We start from the raw sequence: 21,117 nt of genomic DNA on the forward strand, positions 1-21,117 counted from the left end.
GCCACGGTGGTCTACATCCCACCCCAAGCGGACACAGGTATGGCTTTGTCCGAATTACATGATGTGCTGAGTTCGCTTCAAAACAAGGACCCGGGCGCAGCCTTCATTGTAGCAGGAGACTTTAATAAAGCGAACCTCGGACAAGTCATGCCAAACTTTTTACCAGCATGTCTCATGTCCAGCGAGGTGGGATCGAATTTTGGATCACTGCTACACGCCATACAAGCAGGGCTACAAAGCTGTCTCACACCCGGCTTTTGGGAAGTCTTACCACAAAGCCATCTTCCTCATTCCCCAGTATAAACAAAACATACGGAGGGAAGAAGTAACCACGAGGGAGGTGAAACGGTGGTCTGCCCAATCAGAAGCTACGCTACAGGACGCACTCAACGACGTCGACTGGGACATGTTCAGAGCATGCGCAGTCGACATCAACAAGTTTACGGAAGTAGCAGTATGCTTCGTCAATATGCTAGCGGAGGAGATTATCCCCACTGCGAGAGTCACCACATTCCCAAACCAGAAACCGTGGATGGACAGATCGATCCACACTGCAGTGAACGCCAGGACCGCCAGGACAACGCGGGTCTCGCAACTGGCGATATGAGCGCCTACAAAGTGGCCTCATACGGCATGCGGCGCGCGGTGAGAGATGCCAAACACCGGTACCGGGAGCGTGTGGAGTCCCGCTTCCACCAGGGCGACACACGGAGTATGTGGCACGGACTACGCACCATTACGGACTACAAAGCCAGGGACACTGCGCCGATCAACGCCGACTCTGCATTCACCAACGAGCTGAATCAGTTCTACGCCCGTTTCGAGGTTAGCCAGGCGGCTAACTCTATCTACTGCCTGACTACTGTGGAAAATGAATATTGTTTTGCTGTTACTATTCATAACCAGTATATATGACTGTGCATCATTTATCATTATCATTTCATCGAAGCATTAATTGAATCTGTTGATGTTGCATTAAAGTTTGTATTTCAGGTGTTGTCATACCCACATGATAATCTTTCATTGCAGGTGCAACTGTATTTATGTTATACACATTGCATGCATCCTTACAATACACCACATATAATATGGAAACAGAATAGAGGCCTGTGTGTTCAGCAACATGCTGCATTGGAGTTTTGCCTGGTAACAGATGACTCAGAGTAAGGTCATGCACTGAGGTCAAGACACACATCGTGGGCCTGCACATACACACACCATATCCAGACTTGTTTTGCTCAAAACTGCTACGTGACCGTTTAGCAATAACAGGAAACATCTGGTGTGGGAGTGAAGGGTCTCCAGGGTCCAATGTGCTGGAATGTTCTTGGATTACGGGATTGATACTTGGATTTCCAGTAAACTGGAACAACTGCTTTGACGCATGATGCTCGTCATCAACTCTTATATCTATGACTGTTCATCTATTGTTCGGGGGAGACCGAGGCTGATGTTTTGTAGAGCTCATCTCCACCACACACGTGTGTGAAAATAAAATCCCACTAAAAACCCACTTGGACCTCCAGTCGTTTGTCTCTTCCTCAAATACGAATCATGACACTACCGAGGACAGTGACATCATCAGCGAGAGACCGGTGACCAGCATCGCGGAGCATGATGTCCGAGCGGCATTGAAGAGAGTGAACACAAGGAAAGTGGCGGGGCCAGACGGCATCACCGGCCATCTGCTGCGCTGCTGTGCTGACCAGCTAGCAGGTGTGTTCACTTCCATCTTCAATGAGTCCCTGATAAAGTCTGTGGTCCCCACATGCTTCAAAAGATCCACCATCATCCCTGTGCCCAAAAACAGCAAACCCTCATCCCTGAACGATTACCGGCCAGTTGCACTGACCTCGGTAGTAATGAAGGTGTTTGAGAGGTTGCTGAAGAACATCATCTCCTCCTCCATCCCAGACACCACAGATCCGCTCCAGTTCGCCTACCAACCCAACAGATCCACTGAGGACACCATCGCCCACGTCCTGCACACCACCCTCAGCCACGTGGACAAGAAACAGGGTAACTATGTGAGAATGCTGTTTGTTGATTACAGTTCAGCGTTTAACACAATAGTGCCCAGCAGACTGTTCACAAAGCTCAGGGATCTGGGACTCAACAGCCGTCTGTTGTCATGGGTGTTGGACTTCCTCACTGGCAGAACTCAGGTGGTGAGGGTGGGTAGGTGTGTCTCAGACAGCATCACCATCAACACAGGAGCACCACAGGGGTGTGTCCTCTCGCCACTGCTCTACTCCCTTTACACTTCAGACTGTGTGGCCACCCACGGCTCCAACACCATTGTGAAGTTTGCTGACGACACAGTGGTGTTGGGCGCCATCTCCAACGGCGATGAGGTGGCCTACATGGACGAAGTGAAGAATCTGGCATCATGGTGCCAGGACAACCACCTCCAGCTGAACGTCGGCAAGACCAAGGAGCTGGTGGTGGACTTCAGAAGGAGTCAGCACAGAGACTACAAGCCCATTATCATTAATGGAGCTCCAGTGGAGAGGGTGCAGTCCTTCAAGTATCTTGGTGTCCACATCTCCTCAGACCTGACATGGTCTGCCCACATTCAGGTCCAGACCAAAAAGGCTAGGCAGCGCCTGTACCACCTACGACAACTGAGGAAGTTCAGGGTCTCTCCAAAGATCCTCAGGATTTTCTATACAGGCGCTGTGGAGAGCATCCTCACACAGAACATCACATCGTGGTTTGGGAACAGCTGTGTTAAGGACCAAAAAGCTCTCCAGAGAGTGATCCATACAGCAGAACGCTGCTGCAGGATTGCTCTCCCCCCACTTCAGGACACCTACACCAGGAGATGCCGGACTAGAGCAGCGCAGATACTGAAGGACCCGTCCCATCCTGGCAACGAAATGTTCCAACTTCTGCAATCTGGTAGAAGGTTCCGCATCATCCGGGCAAGGACAGAGAGACTCAAGAGGAGCTTCTATCCCCAAGCCATCCGGGCCCTAAACACATACAGACCCGCCCTCTCACATCATCCATAAGTGACTGAGACAGGACTCTCTTCCAGACAGTCTAAACCCAGGCACAATGTACATTTCAAATTCCTTTAATTTTAAATATGTTTATATTGTCTATTCTGTAAAATAGTCAGATTGTCTATTCTTATTTAATTCACTTGGTGTACAGAATTCACCTGCTTGCTGCTACTACTGCACATTCACCTAATGTATATACTATATATATAATGTTCTTCCTCTACCCTCCCCCCCTCTTTTTGCGCATGTCGAGGAGCGTGTCATGCTACATGTGACATGTGACAAATAAAGAACCTTGAACCTTGAACCAAGAAAGCGACCTCATCATCTCTATCGCTGTTCTCTAAAACTGTTGCAGCATTGACTTCACACAGTTTTTTGTTTCTGCACATCCTGGCAAAAGGTCCTTTTTTCTTACAGTAATTACATGCAGCTTCCCTTGCGGGGCATTGTTGAAGATTGTGACCTTTTATGTCTCCACATCTTCTGCATTGTGTCTTTTTTTTCTTCTGTGTTTTGGCAGTGTTTTTTTTATGTAGCGGTGTTAGCTGCTTGGGACGTGCCCCTTCTTGCTGTTTAGCATGGACACGGTTCAGTTGTGATTTGGTAATATCCATTTTAAAGTTAGTGCTTAGCATCTCTTGTTGCTTCTTTACAAGCTCACTTTGTCGGGCTCTGTTAAGCGCTTTCTCTAGCGTTAGTTCTGGATCCATTTGTAGCTGTTCTGAAAATCGTTTGTCTTTCAGACCCACGACAAATCTGTCTCGCACCATTTCATCATGCAAAGTCCCATATCCACAATGTTCTGCCAGACAATGCAGTGCAGTATGGAAGCTGTCGACTGACTCACCCGTCTCTTGTTGGCGCTGGTTAAACTTCGCTTGCTCAAATATGATGTTTCTTCGGGCTACGAAGTGAGCATCCGGCCTCCTTTTAACGGTCTCATAATCGCTCGCCTCTTCGGGAGTCAGGTGCAGGGATACCAATATGTCCTCTGCCTCCTCGCCCATAGTGTAGATAAGGGCGTTCACTTGATTTTCGTCCGCTTGCGTCTCCAATCCAGACGCGATGCGAAATCTGTCAAAACGCTTTATCCATTTGGCCCAGTCGTCAGACCTAAAAGTGAACTTCTCCGGCGGGGTGACTTGAAACTGACTCATGACGTCACGTCTCTTTCGCGCAGCTCCTCTATGGCTGACCTTTAACCTGGCACCGACGCCAAAACCTTGCACTTATGCCCAACTAAGTTTCCAGTTGTCTTCTGACACCATGTTCCGTTATTTGAGGTTATGGATGTTATTTGACTGGAGGCATAACTCACAGACACACGAGACGCGCCATTACTCCAATGAGTGTCCTTTATTATTTTTCATCCCCCCCCCTACAACAATCCAGCAGAAACGTTGCTACCTCTTAAAATTTACCTAATACTACAGGTGCCACCCTCTCTCTCCTGCACTGTACGGCTCAACTCACATACAGCAAACCTGCACTGATTCTACATATGTCACATTCCCATGATGCATCACAGGCTTGATTGGATCTTTTTCATTGAGGATTTGTAATGTGGAAAAACAGATGTTACTCTCACCTTTGACACTGAGAGTCACTGATTTCTGTAGCAGCATGTGTCCATCCTTGTTGTAGACGGTGCAGGTGTAGACTCCACTGTCAGTGAGGTGGAGGTCTTTCAGGGTCAGACTGAGGTCTCCATTTTTTATTTGCTCATTCTTCACTTCTGTGCGACCTTGTATGTAAGACTGGTTTTGGTCTCTCTGATAAACGTGGACTTTCTTGTCTTCATGTTTCCACTCCACTGTGACGTCCTGAAGCTTGATATCAGTTGTAAATGGCAGCAGGACAGACTGAACCCCTTTAACTGTTTCCACCATCTGAACCTCAGGAACTGAGAGGAGAACATGAGACAGACAGACAGATGTCAGTGAAGGTGATGCTCCATCATCTACAGTTATTGTAGCTTGATACTTTCATTGTTTTTATTTAGTGTTGGCCTTTTCTTTTGAATTCAGTTTAGTTTCTGGGAGTTTCCAGAGTGGGTTTGCTCCTTTCACTTTGTTGGGGTTCAGAGATTCTTTTATTGCTACCATATAATCTGCCTTATGATGAATGCCTTAATAACATGTTTTACAATATCAATTTATCAGTAATATTCCTTACAGGGTTTATATTGCATTGAATAAGTTTGTCATCACATTGACCTTTCTATTCACAGGTTGAGTTCATTCTATACACAATGCCTAGATGTGCTTGTTTAGAGTTGATGTTCCATCCAAGAAGGTTTTAAGCTTCACTGGTGAGAGTGTCCAGGTGATACATGTTGAGGGAAGATGAGAACATAGCAGGTTAATTGCATGCATGCTTACAATACACATATTAATCTAGTAGCAGGCCTGAGAGAAGGCCCAAGTGTCTTCTGCTTCTTCTTGAGACTGGCTGCAAAGTAGTCTACTTAGTGATTGATGACGAGGGTCCATTATTAGCTCTCAAGGGAACCTGAGGCTTGAAGTTTATTACCTTAAAAGGCAAGTAATATAGAAAAGAGAAGTTATAGGTCTGTTTATAGTTATTAGAAGTGTACGTGATGTACCTTTGTCTGCACGTGATGTACTTTTGCCTGTCTGTCACAATGTATTTTTTGACCTGTGTTGACATAGGTGTGGTTTTCTAACCTATATAACCAGAAGCCAGTGTATTTCTGTCAGAGCAAACAAGCCATATGCTGATGGTTGGTTGTTCTCCTGTGCTAATAAAACTCATCGTTTGATTGCACTTTTATGGAGCCTCCATCATTTGTTGTCTGGTCTGTGGTTGATCGATCTCGCTTCAACTTTTGTTTTGATTGTGTGTAAATGTTTAGGTTTTGTTTAACTTTTATTACGTGAACTCTTAGTTTTAGTCTCTATATTTTTTTTTTGTTACTTAGCAATCTATACCTATTTTGGACGGTGGACAAACAGCTGTAACACTCACCTCTGACACTGAGAGTCACTGATTTCCGTAGCAGCATGTGTCCATCCTTGTTGTAGACGGTGCAGGTGTAGACTCCACTGTCAGTGAGGTGGAGGTCTTTCAGGGTCAGACTGAGGTCTTTAGTGTTCAGTGGGTCTTTCTTCATCTCAGTGCGCTGTTTCTGATCTTGGCCCTTTAAGTGACACTGGTCTTTACCAATCTGATACTCATGGACCATCTTGTTTTTGTGTTTCCACTCCACTTTGACATCCTGGGTGAAGCCTTCTTTGATTTTAAAGGGCAGCAGGACCGACTCCATCCCCTGTGTCACCTCCACCATCTCCAGCTGGTACTCTAAAGAGAAAACAGAGGAGAACATAGTCAGAGAGACAACATCCTTTACATCTAGATGACTCATTGTAGAGACGTCAGGTCTGAACTTCCTGGAGCCAGGAGATTTTCTGACTGAGGCCAGACCCACAAAATCAGACACTTCCTTTGATAGATCCAAATCTTGTACCGGTTAAAGGACTCAGTATAAGATTTGGGGACCGATGAGCTACTAGAAGACGGATCTTCAAAGTCCTCATCCCCACAATGTTGTGCACCATCAGATTCTTCTCTCTCATTACATGAGACAGTAAAAAAATTTGCATGCAAAAATGCATCACAGGCTGTTTGAATGGATCTTTTTCATCGAGGATTTGTAATGTGGACAAACAGATGTTACTCTCACCTCTGACACTGAGAGTCACTGATTTCTGTAGCAGCATGTGTCCATCCTTGTTGTAGACGGTGCAGGTGTAGACTCCACTGTCAGTGAGGTGGAGGTCTTTCAGGGTCAGACTGAAGTCTTTAGTGTTCAGTGGGTCTTTCTTCATCTCAGTGTGACCTTGTATGTCAGGCTGATATTGGTCTCTCTGATACGTGTGGACCGTCACATTTTCATGTCTCCACAGCAGAGTTACATCCACAGGCAGGTCGTCTTTGATTCTGAAGGGTAGAAGGACAGACTTTTCTCCCTGGGTCACCTCCACCATCTCCACCTGTAGAACTGACAGCAGAACATGAACACAGACAGACATCAGTGAGGTTGATCCTCCATCATGTCCTCTGCTGTGTAACCAGCAGCTCCTGTTCTCAGTGTTTCTCTGACTTGGAGCTGAACTGCTTGTGTGTTGATGTGTGAGGCTGCACAAACAGCTGTGCAACTTTCTGCTGGTAATCAGTCAGACTACTTCCTGGTTGCTGTTTGACTTTGTGACTGACAGTGTTCATCACTTTTATGGATAGAGTTTCTAGGTGCAGTGAGGGGTGGAGGGTGTTGGGTTGGGTGGTGTCAGGATCTCGTGTCTGCTTGTTGCAGATGATGTGGTTTTGTTGGCTTAATTGAGAGATGACCTCCAGCTTGTTGTGGGGACATTTACAGTTTAAAATGTGAGAAAGATCAAAGTGACTCTGAAGCTTCATCCATCTATTTCATATTTTTAAATCTTAATGAGCAGAGAAGGTTTCAGCAGCTCAGAGAGGCTGTAAGGGGACAGCTGAGGTGGTTCAAAATCTCATCAGGATGTTTCATAAATGTCCAACTGCTTTACTCAGAACACAGTTTGACCTCCAAACAGAAATCACTACACTCTGAAACTCTCTGAACACTAGAATTAAACCCTTAAAATCACACGACCAAATATTATACTGTACAGAGCTGACAGATGGACCAGAGGAGACTTTAATACTGACTGGTTAGATCCATCCACCAAATATAAACTGTTCTTACTCAGTGACCTTTGAACCTGAGGTCCAGTTCTTTGGCTCTAACCTGTAATGATGACAAAGGTTTTTCACACAGTAGGAAAAAAGGGAATATTTCTGTCATGATCCTGGGTCCTTTTGACCCAGCGTTTTGTGTTTTCTATTAGTGTGATGTTGGTTCTGTTCTTCCCCCTGTTTAGTGTTATTCTGTTCTGCCCATCTGTTCCTGTGCTAAGTCCGCGTTCCCAGTCTGTGTCTATGTGTGTATGTGTTTCCTGTTTTATTGTGAAGGTCTGCGTCTGATGTAAGTGTTTTCAGTTTGCCTCCCTTGTCTCGTCAGGTTAATCTCTCCCAGCTGTGTTCCCCACCTGTGTGTAATCTCCCTGTGTTCTCTGAGTGTATTTTAGTCGTGTCTTTTGTCTTAGTGATTGCTGGTTCGTCTGTGTTGTTTCCCCTCAGTCTCCCTGCGTCTCTCCGTTTGTATTTCCCCGGACCTCCCTGCATCTAGGTTCCTGGTTTGTTTCGTTAGTTTTACCCAGTCTAGGTTTTCCAGTTTCATGTTCACTCGCCATTGCTGTTTGTACGCACTCCTGTAAATAAATACTCACCTGCACCAGAGCTGCCGCCTTTTGGGTCCTCTCTACAAACTCCACACGCCTGCCACACCGGGCGTGACAGCACGAACCAGCCACCATGGACCCTGCGGCATTCAATCCGTCCGAGGAGCTCCAAGGTGACATCACCTTTAATGTGGAGATCCTCCTCGGGATGTGGCTGGAAAACCCTCCGTACGAGCTTCGCCGCGCTGTTGAAAGCCGGCTACAACGGCTCTTTTCTGGCCTACCATGGCTTTTGGAATCTCTTCCTCCGACTATGCAGGCTTTTCTCCTGCACACACCTCACCTTCTCTCAGCCACTCCTGCCTTGCTGCCCGACTCGCCGGATGTGATCTTGCCCGGCCCATCGGAGCCATCTGCGGGGAGGAAACGCCGATCGCGCCACCGGCGCGCAACCCCACAGCCAGACGTTCGGACTTCTACTTCGCCGGCTGTGGTGAGTGAGGACTCTTTTCCGTTTTCGGACTGTTTGACTGTTCATTCAGGGGCTGTGTTCTGTGCGGCAGATAATGATGGGAACAGCTTGTCGCCTGCTCTGCAGCTCTCAGCTCAGTTAGCTGCCCCGCAGCCACTCTCAGCTCAGTTAGCTGCCCCGCAGCCACTCTCAGCTCAGTTAGCTGCCCCGCAGCCACTCTCAGCTCAGTTTTCTGGTGTCACTCCACCGCTGCTTTCGGAATTCAGGCCCTGCAGGAGGGGCAAGCAGCGGCGAAAGAAGGATTATGTGGTGGAAGACACTGGGCTGACTCCGCTGCAATCCTTTGCTTTGTTTTTGGGACTTCCAAGTTCGGAGCTACACAAACTTCCCGCCTCCTCGTCCCAGCCTCGCTCTACCACACCTCCCCAGCCTCCAGTAGCTCACTTAGCTCCCCAGCCTCCAGAAGCCCAGCTCCCAGGGTCATCTGCTCACTCACTCTCTGCTCACTCTCCAGTGCCACACTCTGCTCACTCTCCGGGGCCACACTCTGCTCACTCTCCAGTGCCACACTCTGCTCACTCTCCAGTGCCACACTCTGCTCACTCTCCAGTGCCACACTCTGCTCACTCTCCAGTGCCCCCAGTGTCACCTGTAGTTCAGTCTCCAGTGCCCCCAGTGTCACCTGTAGTTCAGTCTCCAGTGCTCCCAGTGTCACCTGTAGTTCAGTCTCCAGTGCTCCCAGCGTCACCTGTAGTTCAGTCTCCTGTGCTCCCAGTGCCGCCTGTAGTTCAGTCTCCAGTGCTCCCAGTGCCGCCTGTAGTTCAGTCTCCAGTGCTCCCAGTGCCGCCTGTAGTTCAGTCTCCAGTGCTCCCAGTGCCACCTGTAGTCCAGGCCCCTGTGCCGCCTGTAGTCCAGGCCCCTGTGCCGCCTGTAGTCCAGGCCCCTGTGCCGCCTGTAGTCCAGGCCCCTGTGCCTCCAGTGTCTCCAGTGTCACTTTCAGTTCGGTCTCCAGTGCCCCCTGTAGGTCAGGCTCCTGTAGTTCAGGCCCCTGTGCCTCCAGTGTCTCCAGTGTCACTTTCAGTTCGGTCTCCAGTGCCCCCTGTAGGTCAGGCTCCTGTAGTTCAGGCCCCTGTGCCTCCAGTGTCACCGTTACTTGCAGTACAGGTTCCAGTATTACCAGTTTCACTCGTTCACTCCATGCAGGGAGAAAGTCTTACGTCTTCTCAGTGTACTTTTCAGGGTTTAGCCGCCGTTGGTGCAGTTTGCCACTCCAGGGCTTCCCCAGAGGCTAGGTCTCAGTCCCCTGCTGATTCTGGACCCCTGAAGTTTAAGCAGCCCCCTGAGAACCACACCATGTCAGCGTTGCCTGGGCAGAGCCAGTGCTCAGTGCATTGTCAGTCGCCACTGTGTCAACTAGTGGCCTCCATGACCGCTGGCTTAGTCACGGCTTCTGCTGGTGGGTCCGAGGGACCGCTCCGGCCTTCGTCTCGTGTCTCCGCTGGAGGGTCCGAGGGACCGCTCCGGCCTGCAGCGCCTCTGTCTCCGGCTTCCACGCCGCCGCCTGCAGCGCCTCCGTCTCCGGCTTCCACGCCGCCGCCTGCAGCGCCTCCGTCTCCGGCTTCCACGCCAGCTGCAGCCGCATCATCCACGCCAGCTGCGGCCGCATCATCCACGCCAGCTGCGGCCGCATCATCCACGCCAGCTGCGGCCGCATCATCCACGCCAGCTGCGGCTTCGGCTTCTGCTTCGTCTGGTTCAGCTGCAGAGTCTTCAGCCCCGTCTGGTCCAGCTGCAGAGTCTTCAGCCCCGTCTGGTCCAGCTGCAGAGTCTTCATCCTCGCCGCCTGCGGCCTCCGAGCCTTCATCCTCGCCGCCTGCGGCCTCCGAGCCCTCATCCTCGCCACCTGTGGCCTCCGAGCCTTCAGCATCTGTTCCTGCCTCCGAGTCAGCTTCGTCCTCGCCCGGTCCTGCCTCGGCTGGTCCTGCAGTAGCAACACTGCTGTCAGAGCCAGCTCGGCCTGTGCTTTCCAAGCCTCTGAGTCGGCATCATTGCCGTGTGCGAGGGCGGCCCCCTGAACCGTTTGCCCGTCGCCGCCGTTGCCTTCCGCACGGCCGGCCCCCGGACCGCCTTCGCCTGAGTCGCCGCCGTTGCCTTCCGCACGGCCGGCCCCTGGACCGCCTTCGCCTGAGTCGCCGCCGTTGCCATCCTCACGGCCGGCCCCCTGAACTGCTTCCACGTGGCCGCCGCTGCCTTCCGCACGGCCGGCCCCCTGAACTGTACTGTTTTGTTTTTTTTCCTGTGCTCTGTTGCGTTTCTTTTCTTTTGGTTTTGGACTCGTGTTTTGTTTTGGTTTTTGTCTTCTGGCTTTCTGGTGCTCCTGTTTTGTTTTGCCTCGAGCCCTCCTTGCTGGGCCCCCGCCGCCCGCCCTGGTCGGGTTGTTTTCTGTTTCTGGGCGTTTCTTGGGGTTCTTGTTTTGGGCTGTCTGGAGCCAGCCCTTGATGGGGGGGGTACTGTCATGATCCTGGGTCCTTTTGACCCAGCGTTTTGTGTTTTCTATTAGTGTGATGTTGGTTCTGTTCTTCCCCCTGTTTAGTGTTATTCTGTTCTGCCCATCTGTTCCTGTGCTAAGTCCGCGTTCCCAGTCTGTGTCTTTGTGTGTATGTGTTTCCTGTTTTATTGTGAAGGTCTGCGTCTGATGTGAGTGTTTTCAGTTTGCCTCCCTTGTCTCGTCAGGTTAATCTCTCCCAGCTGTGTCCCCCACCTGTGTGTAATCTCCCTGTGTTCTCTGAGTGTATTTTAGTCGTGTCTTTTGTCTTAGTGATTGCTGGTTCGTCTGTGTTGTTTCCCCTCAGTCTCCCTGCGTCTCTCCGTTTGTATTTCCCCGGACCTCCCTGCATCTAGGTTCCTGGTTTGTTTCGTTAGTTTTACCCAGTTTAGGTTTTCCGGTTTCATGTTCACTCGCCATTGCTGTTTGTACGCACTCCTGTAAATAAATACTCACCTGCACCAGAGCTGCCGCCTTTTGGGTCCTCTCTACAAACTCCACACGCCTGCCACACCGGGCGTGACAATTTCTGTTTTTGGATTCTGAAATTTAAACCAAACTCTGATTCATCCTGTACTGTTCCAGATGTTGTTTTTATGCAATGTTGACTTTTTCATGACTTTTTCTACCTATAATCGACTAAACTAAAAGTATATCAGAATCTCACTGAATCTCATCTTCATCCTGTTAGAATTAGACACAGCTGACTGCACAATGATGTAGGCTTGTTTAGCACATCATGACACACGGTTGGACAGACTCGTTCTAGCTGATGTTCTTTGTTTTCTTTTCTGTCTGTGTGGTTTTATATGTGAGTTCTTGTACTGGCCTGTTTACCACTTGTTGGACCCACTTGGACTTTTATAAATCTCTCACAGGGTTATCCACATAGGAACAATGATTCTGCCTACATAAAGTGTTTGTGGTTCTTATCAGAACACAGAGGCAGCAGAAGCCACCATCTCTCTGCTGCACTGCATGGATCATACTCACAACTCACATCCCTAAGTATGAGTTTTGACAAAAAGGAAATTTTAACGAGTCTTAAAAGTAGAGACAATGCGTGTCTTCTGAATCCTGGTTCCATAGAAGATGGTCCAAAGTCTCCCGTTCTACTTTAAGAACTCTATGAACCACAAATAAGCATTCAGTATGAGAGTAACACGCTCTGTTAGGATAACTATGAGATCTTTAAGATAACACAGGGGCTCATTGTTCATGAATTCGTATGTGAGAATAATGATTTTAAATTATTCCTATTATTCTGTGTCAGTGTGAGGAAGTAACACTGAAAAAAATAAACACAAGTAACCTTTTCCATGATTTTATCATTTCACCTGTAAGAGGGTTGTTAAAGATATAGAAAAATGATCACAGTCAGGATCTGTTTCCCAACCTGATGGTGCAGGGGCCCACCAAACTAGGCACTCACCCACAGGCAGCCTTCCAAAGATTGGCTTCAGGGTGGAGGCCCGGTAACTCTTTCCTGGGCAGTTCCCTAGATTTTTCACTCATGGGGATTTTTGAATCGCTCTTTCTCTGGTCCCTCACTCAGGACAAAAGCCCACAGGCCTCTATCATAATTAGATAGAGATTCACAGAGGGGTTACTGTCGTTTGATGAAACTTAATCGTTTATAATATACCGCCCCTTCAACCTTAGGTTGCAATCATCCTTATAGGGGTGGGGAAAAACTCAATATAATATAACACCAATAATATTAGTATTTTATGAACCAAAATACTCTGTGAATATTATAAACAAGAGAGCTTATCTCATACACCACCATCCTGAAATAACATTAACTGAGAAAACCTGCTTTAAATCAACTCAGCTGAAAAGTCGTCCCACTCGGGACACATTGAGCTTGACAAAGCTACGTCATAATTCAGAGAAAGCTAATGGCTCAGAGACAAATAGAAAATAAACAAGACAGCAGCCTCTTTACATCTACAAATAAATACATAAAATAAAAATTTTCCTGATGACTTTTGTCAGTAGAAAATTGTACTTAGTAGTCAGTATAAGCTTTTAATGATATGTTTGGATATGATAGAATACTGCATGTTGACCTTTTGATGACTTAGACTGTTTTCCACTACAAGACTTGTTTCTGTTTTATAAATTCTTTCCCACAGCGATAATAGCTGAACAAGCAGTTTCACTCCTACCAGGAAGAGGAGAGCTGGACACTTTTATCTGCGCTCCCTAACAAGAAGAGGGGCCGCGTCCTTCTCTATCCCACAACACACACATACACATACATATGCACTAACATTTCTCTATCTATGAATAGACGTATTCACTGTTGTATTATTTTTGTATACAAATAAAGACAAGTGCAAGAACAGAGCGCTGATCACAGGGCCCCCACTCTGATGTGAGCGCTCTGTGACCCGCCCTTGCAAGTAAAACCTGCAGCGTGTGTGTCTCCACTCTCTGACTCTCAGCTGAAGAAGTGTCATTTAGAATAAATCTCTTGACACTTTACAGATTTTATCTTTACATTCTGCACTTGTGGTGACTAAACTGATGTCCAGAGCTTGTGTGCGAGTTTGTCTTAAATGTGAATTGTTGTCTATGAAGACAACAACAGATATGATTCTGAGGGTTTATCACAGTTAACTGCTGTATTATCACAAACAGACTGAATGCAATTGCCAACTTGACTCTGATCAGTTGCAGACTGATATCAGACTGACTCTGTGTTATGACAACGTTTATGGCAGGTTTTACTGACAGTGTTTGATCATCTCTGTTTGTACCAGTGAATAAATAAATAAATAAATAAAAACATAACTGAACTAAGCACTTTCTGCAAACAGCTGTTTCTTTACTCTTTAGCTGAGTTTTTGTCTCTGCTTTATAACCAGCAGCTCTTCACTCATATCTATGGGGTGGCTGTAGCTCAGGTGGCAGAGCAGATCAGCCACTAACTAGAAGGTCGGTGGTTCGATCCCAGGCTGCTCCAGTCTGCATGCTAAATATCCTTGGGCAAGATACTAACCCCATGTTGCTCTCCGATGCGTCCATCGGAGTGTGAATGTGTATGAATGTTAGATAATTAGCACTTGAGCTTAGAAGTGCTGGTGTGATTGGGTGAATGAATTAGTTGTATAAAGCGCTTTGAGTGCTCAGACAGAGTAGAAAAGCGCTATATAAGAACCAGTCCATTTACCATTCATGTTTTCTGTTAATGTGGACAAACAGATGTTACTCTCACCTCTGACACTGAGAGTCACCACTTTCTGTAGCAGCATGTGTCCATGCTTGTTGTAGACGGTGCAGGTGTAGACTCCACTGTCAGTGAGGTGGAGGTCTTTCAGGGTCAGACTGAGGTCTTTAGTTCTCAGTGGATCTTCATTCATCTCAGTGCGACATCTGTAACCCTGGTCCTGTGTGTCTGGTTGTTCACTCCGGCTTGGATACACACAGACCTTCATGTTCTTGTGTGTCCACTGCACTGTGACGTCCTGAAGGTCAGCTGTGATTTTAAAGGGCAGCAGGACCGACTCCTCCACCTCTGTCACCTCCACCATCTCTGCCTGGAAAACTGACAGCAGAACATGAAACAGACAGACATCAGTGAGGTTGATCCTCCATCATGTCCTCTGCTGTGTAACCAGCAGCTCCTGTTTTCAGTGTTTCTCTGACTTGGAGCTGAACTGCTTGTGTGTTGATGTGTGAGGCTGCACAAACAGCTGCTTTTCTCACCTGTGACATTTAGTGAGACAACTTTCTGTAGCAGGATGTATCCACCCTTGTTGTAGATGGTGCAGGTGTAGCCACCATGGTCACTAAGTTGGGGGTCTTTCAGGGTCAGACTGAAGTCTTTATTTCTCAGAGGATCTTCATTCATCTCTGTGCAACCTCTTTGATCCTGGTTCTGTAAGAGATGCTGGTGTTCATTGTTCTGATACACATGGACCGTCATGTTTTGGTGTTTCCACTCCACTTTGACGTCCTGAGGAAGATCATCTTCTTCATCGATTTTAAAGGGCAGCAGGACAGACTTCTCCTCCTGTGCCACCTCCACCATCTCCAAAGGGTAATCTGAGAACAGAAAATGAAGACAGACATGAGTGAGTGTGATCCTCCATCATCTCCTCTGCTGTGTAACCAGCAGCTCTTCACTCCTGTGTTAGCATCAGTGTCTAGTTCTCTGTGGTTTTTCATTAATTTGTGTGTGTCTGCTCCTTTATCAAAGCTGCTTCTCATCATGTTTCTGTATCTCACTTCCACTTGATTATGTCCAGAGGCAGAAGAGCTGTGATTACAAAGGACAGAAGTATCAAATATTTACCATAGCTCTGTTAATTACTACAAGTAAATCAATAAATAACATATCCGAAATCTTCATGTACCAAAAGAGTTTCATATCACAGAGGTTTGCTTTCATAGTCCTCCATCAGCATCTGATGATCTTTATTAGAAAAATATGAAAGAAAATTCACTAAACCAACTATTTTAACAATCATTACATCAGTACATGAGTACAACTCATTAATAAAACATTAGTTAGTTTAATTAATCCTGTTTACTCTGGTTAACTTTTTAAATGCTACTTTAAAAATTGTTCTGAGCAGCATTTATGATGAATGAATAGTTTTTATTCACAGAGTTAGAGCAGACTGTAAACAAGAGCTCCTTTGAGTCTCCTGTAGCCTTTAACAGCCTGTAAGAATTTATATGTGAAGCACTGGGAACAGATTTTATGTCAGTCCATCACAAATGTGACCTTTAGTGCAGCAAGTTTAAAAATGTCTTTGTAAACATCTCTAGTGTTTGTGATTGTTCTTATAAAGCACATTGTGAAGATACAGAAATTATTTTTACTGCAATAATATAACCTGCATTATTAACATTGCCTCAATAATATTACTTCCAGGATTGATATTGTATCAAAGATGTTTGCCATCATATTAACCTTTTTCATTACAGGTGTAGCTATGATCATTTTATACACATTGCATATTTGTGCTCATTCAGAGTTGATGTTCAGTCTACTAAAGGTCTCAAGCTTTGTGAAGCGCTATGTCTTCACAATCCATTGTGTGGGTGACTTGGAACATAGAAGGCCGCATACACGCTTACAAACACATATAATCTAGAAACCTGCCAGCCCAAAGGCCTGGAATTCATTTAGCTTCTAACTGCATTTTAGTCTACGTGGTAACAGATGACAGGAGAGTAGTTAAGAAAGGTATCAGCCCTCGGAGACCATCTAGGCTTGAAATTTATTACCATGTATGGAAGGTGTTATCAAAAACGGAACTTTTGTATCTCTTTTCAGACATTTAAGATGTATCAATGACTGTAATCGATGTATTCTGAGCTGTAATTGGCGCACGAGGGGGTGTAAAACCCTGATGCTATAAAATCATCATCTTGTGTATTCTTAGCGGGAGACGTTTTGCTGATGTGATGCTGCATACTTCTTCTCCTGCGTGTGTTTTAATAAACTCGTTGTCTGATTGCACTCTCCTGAGCCTCTGTTGGTGTGTTCTCTTGCTCAACATTTTTCAAACTCGTAACAACATGTAAGCAGGTGGGTTGATGGAGGTGGCATAATGAATCATAAAGTGTCTCATCGCTCAGCTTTCTTTGAACTCTCTTACTTTCACTTTCACTGGCTGCTTGGTTTACTTTAGGAACGACTGAGGTTTGAGTTCAAACATCACTGCTGAGACCCACTCACTCTTTGAGTCACTCTGACGTCTCTGTGACATAATCACTGTGACATCACTAATCATACTGATGTAATAACAAAGCATTAAACATAATTTATTATAGTTCCATTGGTAACAGTACAATAAGTACTTACTAAAGTTCAGGTAACTAGCAGGTTACTGTTTATCACTGATGGTTATTATAAAGAGTCTCCATCAGGCTGAGAGGGCGGAGCCTCTCCAGCAGCTCATCAATCAGGTTGATTATTGGATCATTTCCATGTTGGAGCATCTGATGAGCATCATGATGACCTGCTGAGTCGTCTGGTTGGTGCTTTAATAACTATGCATGCAAACATTTATTGATGAACTGAACATGAAAGTTTTGCACAGAGGAAGGAAAACGAGTTCAGGAAAAAGAAAGTGACCTTGTGTCAGTCTGATTTGATCAATCTGTCGTATTTGATTTTGAAAAAATTAAATTAGCCAAAGCTAATTTTAACCTGGTCAGCTGTTGAGAAAGTCGTGAATATGTTGTAAGATTCATGAAAAGTGCTTCAGTTCATTCTATTTCTATCACCATTAGAGGGATGAAGCATCACTTATAATTGAGTGAAAGATTATCAGGGTTACCATGGTTACCACATTAAGTTTCAGTTTGGATATTAACATCAAACAGACTCAAACATCTGATGTTTAATGGCAATAAAGGATTCTGATTCTGATAATCACTCACCTTTTCTCATCTTTAACATTCTATATCTATAAAATATGAAGGCACCACAGGCAGCAGCCAGGACAACCACAGGAACCAGGACAGCTGAGAGAACTTTGGGCCAGACTGGAGGAGGAGTAGGTGGAGGCGGAGGACGTTCTGTAATCAACACAAACACAAACAACCTTAAAATCATTGTGGTGAATTCACTTTTACTCTAACTGCCAACCTTTCTCTGAAGCACTGACCTGTGACCTTGAGGTCTACATAAGTCTTGCTCTGATCTCGTCCATATTTGCGGGTGGTGCAGGTGTAGGTTCCACTGTCAGAGAATGTAGGGTTCTTCAGAGTGATAGTGAGGTTTCCGGTTTGCAGAGCGTCAACGAACATTGATGTTCGGTTGGTGTAATGATCATTTTGTTCTTTAAAATCATCACCGCTCTGCAGACGCACGTGAACTGTTGGGATGCTGAGCTCCTTGCGGTCCCACACTGCTGCTGTGGCATCTTTGGCAACATCATCTGGGACCTGACAGGGCAGCAGCACAGACTCCTCCCCCTCATACACCTCCACTGCGGATGCATGCTGGGAAACTGAGTACAGAAACACGAAGCGGGTTAGTGGTGTAATGTTGTAACAGATGGTGAGACACAGAATGGCGATCCAGGTATAAAAGCCTCACCTCCTGACCTCAGAACAGTTTCCCACTTTGCTTTAGTCCAATTTAAGTTTGTTTCTGAATCATACTCACAAATGCGTTCTGCATGACAGCTTCTCCTGAGCCCATACCCTGACTTACATCACACAACCATGCCTGTTTTTAATGCAGTGCTGCCTCATGGCCCAAAGATCATGGACATAAACTATTGACTTTGTCATGGTCTGGGTGGGTGCTGGGTTTTTGCCTCAGTGCCTGTGTTTCCACCTCTTGGCAGAGCTGCCGCATCACTGTTGACAGGCTGCACCTGGGAATAATCTGAGCTGCTGGCTTTTTAAGACCAGTGCTCACTCTCCTCACTCTCACAATCACTCTTCGCCAGAATGTCTGCTAACGATTGTTAGTGCAGGCCGTCACAGTTTCATGTTAAAGCATTCATAGCATTGCTTGTACTCACCTGAATTTCCTTTCTGCTCACAGTAATCCTCCAGACGCCACTACCTACCTGCAATAATACTTCTCAACTCCGTTGCTTGTCTGTTTGCCAGGTTCATTGCCTCCCTGCCCTACTCTCAGAGAAAACTTGGATCATAGCTCTGGATAACTCACAGGGCTCACCCGGACCACCTGCCCCTCTCCATGGTCCGTCCCCGCGTGATAAAAGTAAGACTGTTCACAATTGCCTGTTTTCCTCCTGGATTAAACACCTGGAATCCCAGCTTGACACCTGTCTTTCTCATTACAGAGACTCTGGGCGCCTGTGTGTCCCAGTTCCCGGTCGCTAATGGGCTCCTGTACCGGCATTATCACCCGATATCTGGTTTCCCCGACTCCCGCTCTCACTAAACTACTACAGTTTTCTTGACTGTCTCTCAGCTCATGGTTTTTGACTTGTGTATATGTTAAAGCCTCACTCTTAAAACAGTTACTGCTCATAGTGTATCCTAGTAAGACTCCTAGAATTACTCTAGTACTAAGTTTATGGCTCACGCTTTGTGCATAGTCTAAGTTTCATAGTGTAAGTTCATTGTGAGAGATTATTGAATCTCATTCTCGTTTCATAGTAAATGCGCTATGTGTTTCGCATTTGTCTCTGAATATTGTGTTGTACAGTACACATTCTGATCCCACTCATACTTTTCCTCTGAGTGCTGTCTGCATCTGGGTCCATACGCCCCACGGCCACTTGGACGTGACAGATTTTCAGTCTCGTCCCTTCCACACAGACATTCTCCAGATTGTGAGAATCTTTTGATGACATAATAAAGTGTAGATGACGATGTATCCAAAGTCCTAACAACCACACCAACCTCCATTTTTACTTCTGTAAAGCTCTACCTTTTTAAAATCATTTCACTGACCTGTTACTGTTCTTTCCCAGCCTTTTGTTGCCCTGTCATAAATTTTTTGACACATACTGCTGCCATTATATTTTTCAATCTGTTCTATTGTGAATAAAATATGTGAGCTGCAAATCATTGCATTCTGCTTTAATGTACATTTTGCCACGTGGTTTCTAGAAATCATTTATAAAGTTCATAACATTGTTCATAAAGCATGTCATGTGAGTGTTAAAATTAAACATTTTAAAAACATTTGAACATAAAAACATTTATGTTCATAAATAATGTGCATTAAAAGCACATAAGGAGTGGCAGCAGTGATGACTGAACAGAAATCAGTCACCTCCTGCTACATATTGACTAAGAATGCACAGAAATCTTCGACTGTGTGAGAAATAAGAGCAGCTTTAACAAGTAAGGTGAACAGTAACATCAGCATCAGTAACATCATCTTTGGAAAAAAGTGGTATTAATGTTGATCGTCACCCAAAGTACAGATGGCTGAACCCAGCACACAGCTCTCACAGAAACATCTTTTAACCTGTAGAGGAGCAGAGCAGCTTTCTTACCGAGTAAGAGGAGCAGCAGCAGCATCTTCATCCTGCAGCACAGTCCCGTTAAATCTGATGCTCAGCCAGACTGCAGACACATGAAGCAGCGACAGAACAGAAGTGACTCAGCAGACACTCCCGGAGACTGCGGCAAACACCTCTTTACTTTCAGTTTCACTTTCAGCGAGGGGTCATGGGTGGGAACAGGAGCAGCACTGTTAGTCATCTGTCTTCAAGAGAACAGTGAGAAGGAAAACACTAACAGGAGTGCATACACACACACACACACACACACAATCTCTTTTCTTATTGAGGAAAAAAACAGGACCTGATCATCATCGCTTTATAACAACTTCGTTTCTGCCCAAAGTGCCTTTTTTGTGTACACTGTAAAAAAAAATAACATTCTTAAAAAAACAGAAATATTCTGGCAGCTGGGGCGCCAAAATAATACCAGAAAATAACAGAAAATAACTTTCTCATGAAAATACGGTTATTTATAGTAATGACAATACAGTTTGTTGCCCTAATTTTACATGGGATTTTGCCTTTTTCAAGTGCTTTTAAACATTAAATTAGGAACATTTTAATGTGATTAAACAATGAAATTACCTATAAACAATGTCAATGAATGCAGCAATATGAATAATAATACTTAAATGTACAGAAATATACAGTTAACAGTTGGTTTAAATAATAATGGATTGCATTCAGATAGCGCCTTTTGAGACCCTCAAAGCACTTTATAATTCCACTCTGGCCATCACCAGTAGGTGGTAGGTGAAGTGCCTTGCCCGAGGACACAACAACCGAGAGTGTCCGAGCCGGGGCTCAAACCGACAACCTTCTGATTACAAGGCGAACTGCCAACTCT

This window comes from Pelmatolapia mariae, linkage group LG3_W (genome assembly GCF_036321145.2).
Source record: "Pelmatolapia mariae isolate MD_Pm_ZW linkage group LG3_W, Pm_UMD_F_2, whole genome shotgun sequence".
In the NCBI taxonomy this organism is placed as follows: domain Eukaryota; kingdom Metazoa; phylum Chordata; class Actinopteri; order Cichliformes; family Cichlidae; genus Pelmatolapia; species Pelmatolapia mariae.